The following is a 7,824-nucleotide window of genomic DNA, read 5'->3' as shown; positions in this document are numbered from 1 at the left end:
ACGCAAAGAAAATATCAAACCAGTACAGCTTGCTGAATGGGCAGCACTGATAGTGCTAATTGTGAAGCCCGACAGGGATATTCGCTTTGTGAGGATTTCAAACAGTGAGCCACTTTTCACAGTTTGATAGATACACAATCCCTTGCATGCAAAACTGACCCGGGGTTGCTGTCCTTCATGAAGCTGGACATGAGCCATCTGTACTCACAATTGTGATTAGATGACCATTCCCAGAGGTATGCTGCAATTAATATCCATAAGGGTTTATACAAACATAGAAGACTGCTTTTTGGGGTATCATCAGCCTGTGCCATTTTCCAGCAGATGATGAGGAGCATTTGCCAAGTCTACCTAGGAGGTCATTTGTCAGGATGATGTACTAATAACCGGGAACACAAATAAACTGTAGTTAGAGAATTTGGACTTGATACTTAAACGTTTCTCTGAAGTGGAAGTACACCTTAGGATGGAAAAATAATGTGTCACAGGCACTCCAAATGACCTAAAAAAACCCAAAAGAACCGCGGATGCTGTAAATCAAGAACAAAAACAAAAGTTGCTGGAAAGGCTCAGTAGGTCTAGCAGCATCTGTGAAGTAAATGTCAGAGTTAACATTTCGGGTCCGGTGGCCCTTCCTCAGTTCAGACTCGACCTAGTTAGACCATTTGGAAGGTAAAGTGAGGACAATCAAAGGTTCCCCAGCTCCAACATCTGTACCAGAGCTTAGGTCCTTCCCTGCGTTGGTGAATTATTACAGAAAATTCATACGTAACCTGGCCTCCATCCTGGCAGCCTTGCATTTATAATTGAAAATGGGTCAGTCTTGGAAATGGTGTCATAGCCGAGATGTAGCCTTTAGAGAAGTGAAGAAGCAGCTGCCGTCGTCTTAAGGTGCACACTACAATCCCAAGTGAAGTGTGGTGATGACATGTGATGCCGCCTTTATAGTATCAGGGTAATGTTGACTCTTGGGTGGCCCAACGGAGAGAAACGTCCAATAGCACGTGCTTCCCAGACTTTGGCTAATGCTGAACAAAGTTACACCCAGATAGAGAAGGAAAATTTGCCGTTCATCTTCGGTGTGTGGAAGTTCTAACAATCCTTTGAGGGACTTAAATTTGTAATAGCAATGGAACATAAAGCCCCAAAAGGGCTACTTAAAAGGGCAGGGCTGTGCAGCTCATAGTTCCAGGTCAAATTCACTGATGGGCTCTTATTCTCAGTTCGTATAACTACAATTTGGAGCACCATCTGGGAGGCCAAGCGACAAGTGTCGATGCCTTGAGCCACCTCCCACTGGTGGTGCAGCCACTGGAAGAGTCCATTCTGACTTTAAACATTCTGGACATCCTTCCAGTCACCGCTGACAACATCAGACTGTGGACACAAAATGATCCTGTCCTGACCAAAACAAAAACCGCTGATGATGATGAGGGGAACAAAAGGGCCATCACAAACAGAAATTGAAACCTTTCTGGACCTGGCAAGGCCTGATCACCATAGAGGATGTCACATTATTATGGGAAACAAGAGTGAATTTCCTGAGCAACGTTCACCACCAGATACTGGCTGAATCCCACTAGGGTCATCCAGGGAGTTTCCAAAATGAAGATGTCATTGAGAATTTATGGACGGTGGCTAGAATTGGATGCTGACATAGTTGCTTTGGTGGGGCAGTACCCAGAGTGCCAAACAAGGACAGAAATTACCACCAGCAGCTCCCTAACATTTGTGGGAATGGCTAGGTAAACCCTGGACGCAGTTAAATGTCAACTATGCTGGTCCATTCATGGGCTATATGTTTCTTTGTCATTGTGGACATCTATTCAAAGTGATTGGTGTACATTGAGTTCATTCGTCAAACACGGGGACAACAATTGAAAAGTTGTGAGCATCTGTTGCAATAAACAGACTTCCAGAGGTGTTGGTCAAAGACAACGGGCTATCATTTACCAGCCAGGAATTTGAGTACTTCCTAAAGTTGAATGGCATTCGACATATAATGACAGCTCCATACCATCCATTGCCCAATGGTCTAGCAAAAAGAGTCGTCCCAACTTTGAAGGCATTCTTAAAGAAACAGCCAACATCTTTACTTACTTACAAACAGTCCCGGTTCCTGTTTGATTATAGGACCACCCCTCACACAAGTACAGGATGACTCCAGTACAGTTGCTTATAGGGAGAAGACTCCACACCAGGTTAAATCTGATCTTCCCAGACCTGGCATAGAGGGTGAAACAGCATCAGGAACACCAATGAAGGACCCAAGACTCGTCTAAGTGAGACAAAATGTTTACTTGAGGAGACGAAGCTTGGTGTCAAAACCACTGGACGGGCCCTGCATGGGCAAAAAAACATTGTTGACATGAGGTCAGGTCTTGCAACGTGCAAAGTTTGGGTAGGTAATGTAGTCCTGAACAAACACATGGGCCAAATGAAAGCTGCAACCTCGCAAACAGGGCAGGAGCAAAGCATACCCAACCCCTCAGAACATCCGTCAAGGCTGTCAGAACCCATGGGGTTCTCCCTCTCCACCTGGAAATCGTGGAAACTTCTGAGGATGAAATGAACACAGAAGGTGTCACAGCCTCAATGCCGTTACCACCGAAGAACATGACTTTTGGCTGAGAGGCTCCGTATGCAAGGGGTGGGCTAGAGTCTGATACATGCTACCAGTATCTTAGGCAGAATCGGAGGAACCAGACCTGGTGTGAAAATGCCTCATGAGAAGCTACAGGAAAATCAACAGGCCAATGTCCCAGGACTTAGAGGAAGGACGTAGTGATTGGAATGATGGCAGCCAGGCAATCTCGTTGAATATGAGTTCCTGATTTGGGCTGTTAACCTGGACCAATCAGGGAGGCCTGGCTGATAGATATAAACAGGAGTCTCAGGGGTTTTACTCAGTCTAAGAGCGGGCCCTAAGCTAGCTGTGTCCATGTCCGTGACCGATGCATGTGTAAATAAAGAATAACTAGGTGATGGGATAGTGACTTTTGTGGAGTTATTTTAGAGAGTAGGATGGAAAACCTCAATAATGTGTATCTCTTTGCAGAAATATTCAAGTTCCGCACTACCAAACAACTATTTATGATCTGGCAATGCTTTCCCCCATCTCAGATGCTAATGATTCCTTGTGCTACAATATGAATATGCAAATTGTTATTTGCATGTTCTTCTGCTGCACTACAGTGACACCATCTTCAATTGAAATGTTAGATTGGCAGGACAGAACACCCACACATTATATGGAAATAAAAGGCGATTCACAAGCAATTGGATTCACAACTGGGAATACGAACATTTTGAAAATTATAAAAATATTTTAAACCAATGTTACTTTCAAGATATTTTTGTGACAATGGTGCTTTCTCCGAAAACATCTCAAGCAATTGGTGAGGACTATACATTACTACATGAATAAAAAATCCGTAGTGCCTGTTCCAAGTTCAGCACAGCTGCTAGTTAGAAATTAACTTATAGTCTGCCAGCAGGCAATGGGAAATTGCAGGCTCTGTGGGCTTAGTTTAAAAGTTATCAGCTCAGAAAAAGAAACGTACAGCTGTGAGACATTTTATCTCAGTTAGCTAATGTTTCTATGTCAACTGTGACCACGCCATCATGGGATCCAACTGTTTCTTGCATGACATCTATTGTTTCATGTATAATTCCGAAATTCGCATGGCCAATGCATATCTAGAAGACCAAATCCAGGTATGGATGCTCTTCTACACTACCTAGTCAGTTATATCTAACTAACGTTTTAAGGCTAAAGGTATATTTCTACATTACTCAGTTCTTCAGCCGCAAGATCAATTTTACAGCCTTTCTCTACACAACTTTCAGGACATTAACCTTTCCTGGTAGAATCAGATGCCTGTGTTCTTCATAGAGCTTCACTGAACTCAGCCTGCTCAGAATACTACTACTTCAGTATAATATCCTTGTATTTGCTGAAATGGCAATGTAGCTCAGCATTCGATTCACTTTATTGATTACTGTTTTGTAACAACAATAACCTGAAGACAGTGAGAACAAAGTGTTTATCCCAGGCAGTATAGTCACCTGTTCAATATTTGTTGGTCTTGAGCATTTGTAATATGGCTGGTAAGAGAAAACGTAATGTATTTATATTGCATAATGGTTAAAAATATCAATAATTGTGATAGGGGACTGTCTAGACAAGGGCACAGACAGGCCTTTTAGCAGCCGCAGGTGAGATTCCAGGATGGAGTGTGGCCTCCCTGGTCCCAGGGTCACGTACATCTCAGACCGTTTGCAGCTAATTTTGAAAACTGGTGGTCATTGTATACGTTGGTACCAATGACGTAGGTAGATTAGGAAATGAGTTCCTGCAGAATGAATATAGGGAGACAGGCAGCAAGTTAAAAAGCAGGACCACCAGGGTAGTAAACTCTTGATTAGCCCCAGTGCCACGTGTGAGTAGGATTTGGAGGATACGACAGATGAATGCTTAGCTGAGGAGCTAGTGCAGGGGCTGGGATTCAGAGTTTTGGAACATTCAGATCTCTTCTGAGGCTGAGTTGGCCTGTACAAGGGGGATGGTTTACACCTGAATTCGAGAGGACCAATATCCTGACAGGGTGATATGCCAGGGCTGTTCAGGAGGGTTTTAACTAGTCTAGTCGTGGTGGGTGGGGGGAGGGGTGGAACCCTAAGCAGTAGCAAGATAAGAGAGAAGGTTGAGGTCAGTACAGAAATTAAACCGAGCAAGTTAAATAGACAGGGCAGGCAAGAGCACAGCAGAGAATGGAGGAAGACAGATGAATTAAACTGCATTTATTTCAATGCAAGAAGCCTGACAGATGAGGCAGATGAACTCACAGTAAGGATGGTAACATGGGACTGGGATATCATAGCTATTACAAAAACATGGCCCAAGGAGGGACAGGATTGGCAGCTCAGTGTTCTGGGGTATACGTGCTATAGGACGGATAGAAGTGGAGCCAAGAGACAGGGGGAGGAGCATTTTTGCTAAGAGAAAATATCATGACAGTACTTAGAGAGAATATTCCTGGGGAATTGTTCAGTGAAGCTATATGATAGAATTGAGAACTAACAAGGGGGAGATCACCTTGATGGGATTATATTATGCCCCCACTCCTGCCTTCTAATTAGTCAGTGAATATTATTAAACTGGAAAGGGTGCAAAAAGACTTACAAGGATGTTACTGAAACTGGAGAGTTTGAGGTATAGGGAGAGGCTGGATAGGCTGGCCTTTTTCCTCTGTATCATAGGAAGTTGAGGGGTGACCTTATAGAGGGTTATAAAATTATGAGAGACATGGATAGGGTGAATAGCCAAGGTCTTTGCCTCAGGGTAGCAGTGTAGGATTTAAAAGGGAACTGGGGGGTAACTGTTTCACACAAATGTTGGTGCATATATGGAACGAACTTCCATAGGAAGGGGTCGGGGCGTGTACAATTGCAATATTAAAAACACATTTAGACAAGTACATGAATAGGAAAACTTTTGAGGGATATGGGCCAAAGGCAAGCAAATGGGATTAGTTCAGTTTAGGTTGACATGGGCGAGTTGGGCCAAGGGGTCTATTTCTGTGCTATAAGACTATATGATTATGACCATATAGTCTCTGCAACCTCCTCAAATGATCTACTGATACTCCTCAATAAAATTGCACTGGAACTGCAGGAGTAACTACGGATGACTCGCCAGACTATAATGGTATAAAACCCCTGACCCTCAACTGACCATGTCAAAGCCCATGGTCAGAGACTGGATCCTGCCCTGACTAACTATGGTAATACTCCCTGATTGGCGATAGTCCCCCTTGACTTGAGTGAGACTCTAAGACAAAAAGATGTAGAATCAGATGTCGGCCATTTGGCCCATCGTGTCTGCCAGTAATTCAAGCAGATCACGGCTGATCTGATAATCCTCAACTCCACTTTCTTGCTTTATCCCCATAACCTTTGATTCTCTCTATGTATTTAAATCTATCTATCACAGTCTTGAATATACTTAATGACCCAATCTTAACAACATTCTGTGTTAAAAAAATTCCATAGATCCACCAGTCTCTTAAGAGAGGAAAATTCTCCTCATCTCGGTCTTAAATGTGTGGATTCCCTTCTCTGAGAATTAGCCCTTTGGTTCTAAACTCTGCCACAAATCCCCTAAGAACCTATATGTTTCCTTAAAGATGGTGTCATTGAGGTCTACGATACGGAGAAAGGCTCCTCAGTCCACCAAGTCTGCACCAGTCCAAAACACCCACATAATGACTCCAATCCCATTTTACAGCACTTTGCCCATAGCCTTGCATGCCCTTGCTTCAGAAATGTGCATCAAAATACTTCTTAAATGTTATGAAGGCTTTTGCCTCTACCACCCTTACAGGCAGTGAGTTCTCCTTTCATCTTCCTAAACTCCACCAAGTACACACCTAACCTATTCAGCATCTCCTCATAAGGAAATCTGTCCATACCCTGGGTCAACCTGTTGAACTTCTCTGGGCTGTCTCCAATGCCAGCATATTTTTCCCTAGATAAGCGAGCCAAAACTGTTCCCAATATTCCAGCAAGGTGCTCACCAGTGTTTTGTATAGTTTAAATAAAGCTCCCAATTTGCATACTCCATTCGTTTGAAATAAAGGCCAACATCCCATTTGACTTGCTTATTACCTGCTGAAGTTAGATGCTCATTTTTCTTTTGCTATTCATGCACTAGAACTCCCAAATTCTTCTGTCCTATAGCTTTTTGCAGCTTTTTGCCATTTAAGTAAAAATCAGCTCTTCTATTTTTCCTGCCAAAGCGCAAACCCCCTAACATTTTCCTACATTATGTTCCATCTGTCAAATTTTGCCGACTCATTTAGCCTGCCTATATCTCTCTGTAGACTTTTTGTTTCATCCTCACCACTTGCCTTCCCACCTACTTTTGTGTCATTTGCTAACTTCGCAATAGTATATAGAATATTCACTTCCATTATCCAAGTCATTTATATATATATTACATATTCTAAATAATTGTAGCCTTAGCATTGATCCCTTTGGCACTCCACTACCTACAGGTTGCCATCCTGAAGGTGCCCACTTTATCCAAATTCTCTGTTTTCTATCAGTTAGCCAAACCTGTATCCATGCTAATGTACTACACCCAACATCATGGACTCATCTCTTAAGGAGCCTAATTCAGCCTTACTGAATGCCTTTTGGAACTCAAAATATATTAACAATTACTTGTTCCCCTTTATCTATCCTGCTTGGGTGTTTTATATCTGTCAGGCATGCATTCCCCGTCATAAAGCAATGATGATTCTTGGTTAAGTGTTTTTTCTGAAGAAGGGTCCCGACCTGAAACATCAGCTTTTCTGCTCCTCTGATGCTGCCTGACCTGCTGTGTTCCTCCAGCTCCACAGGGTGTTGTATCTGACTCCAGCATCGGCAGTTCTTACTATCTTAGCCTACAGTTAGTTGTTTGTCATCTCTGCTTTTTAAATAAAGTTGTCATGTCGACTGTTTTCTAATTCTCTGGGACTTTTCCAGTGCATCCAATATCTCTGCAGCTACATTCTTTAAACTCCTAGAATGCAATCTATCAGGTTCAGGAAGTTATTGGCTTTTAGCCCCATTTGTTTCCCGAGTACTTTTCTTCTCATGATAGTTATCCTTTACTGTGGAGACTGATAAAACGTATTTGCTTAACTCCTCTGCTGTTTTCTGGTTCCCCATTTTTATTTCTTCAGTCTCATTCTTGAAGGGGTCTGTGTTCATTATTGCCTCTCTCTTCCTTTTCTTATATTTAAAGAAGCTCATACTGTCTGTTTTTATATTACT

This window comes from Stegostoma tigrinum, chromosome 8 (genome assembly GCF_030684315.1).
Source record: "Stegostoma tigrinum isolate sSteTig4 chromosome 8, sSteTig4.hap1, whole genome shotgun sequence".
Classification (NCBI taxonomy): Eukaryota; Metazoa; Chordata; class Chondrichthyes; order Orectolobiformes; family Stegostomatidae; genus Stegostoma; species Stegostoma tigrinum.
This window is presented reverse-complemented; position numbering follows the sequence as displayed.